We start from the raw sequence: 1,053 nt of genomic DNA, 5'->3' as shown, positions 1-1,053 counted from the left end.
TCCCTCTTGGGTAAATCGATTTCCCTACAGCAATTTTCAACAAAAATCACATTCTGGACAGCATGAAATCGATTTCCCTCTTGGGCAAATCGATTTCCCTAGTGTATTTTGCGCCAAATTCTCTTCTGGAACAGAGTGAAATCGATTTCACTCCTGGGGGAAATCGATTTCCTTAAGGCGAAATTCAAAAAAAAATAGAAAGGGAAGCTTGATTTGATTTTGGCACTTATTTTCTTTGACCATTTTTGTCATTTTACCAATTTTCCACCTCACCAAAATAATTCCCTTCATTAATTCCATTTTAACCTCATTTTACCATTTTTTACCATTTAAATGCCACTTTAATCACCAATTAAACACAAGTTAATTAACTAAGAGCAAATGACCAAATTGCCACTACTCTTGCTCTCATCCTATAAATAGAGGCCACTACTCTCTCATTTCTCAAGCTTTGAGAGCCAACAAACCCCTTGCAATTTCTCTCCTCATCCTTACCAAATTCACCAAAGCTCTTTTTCTTTCATAAAGTTTGTGAGTCACATCTTGAACCTCACAAACTTTGAGCTAAACCACCATCCATTTCACTCTTTTTTCTTCAATTGTTGAGAGATCAAGATTTGTGTTGGTGATTCTTGAAGTAGATCTAAGTTTTGTTCAAGATTTGGTAATTTTCTTCATCCTTATTCATCCATCATAATGTGATTCTTTTGTGCTTGTATGTGATGCATCTTTGATGCTATATTGGTCCTATTTGATGGTGATTTGATGGAAAATTCGTGCTCCAATTGATATGTGATCATAAGGTGTTTGTATGTTTGCTTAAGTCAAGTTTTATGCTTCCTAATGCTGATTTTTTGAAAACTGCACAGAGGAAATCGATTTCCTCCTTAGGGAAATCGATTTCCATTCCGTTCCTGCGCCAGATTTGAAAACCTGCACTAAGGAAATCGATTTCCTCCTTAGGAAAATCGATTTCCCCTGGGACAGAATGTGTTTTTTGCCTTTTTTATTCTTGTTTTGGCTTCCTTCTTCCTCCACTTCATTAATATCATT

The sequence above is a fragment of the Vicia villosa genome, unplaced genomic scaffold (genome assembly GCF_029867415.1).
Source record: "Vicia villosa cultivar HV-30 ecotype Madison, WI unplaced genomic scaffold, Vvil1.0 ctg.000399F_1_1, whole genome shotgun sequence".
NCBI lineage: Eukaryota > Viridiplantae > Streptophyta > Magnoliopsida > Fabales > Fabaceae > Vicia > Vicia villosa.
The sequence above is the reverse complement of the archived record's forward strand: the minus strand, read 5'-3'. Positions refer to the sequence as shown.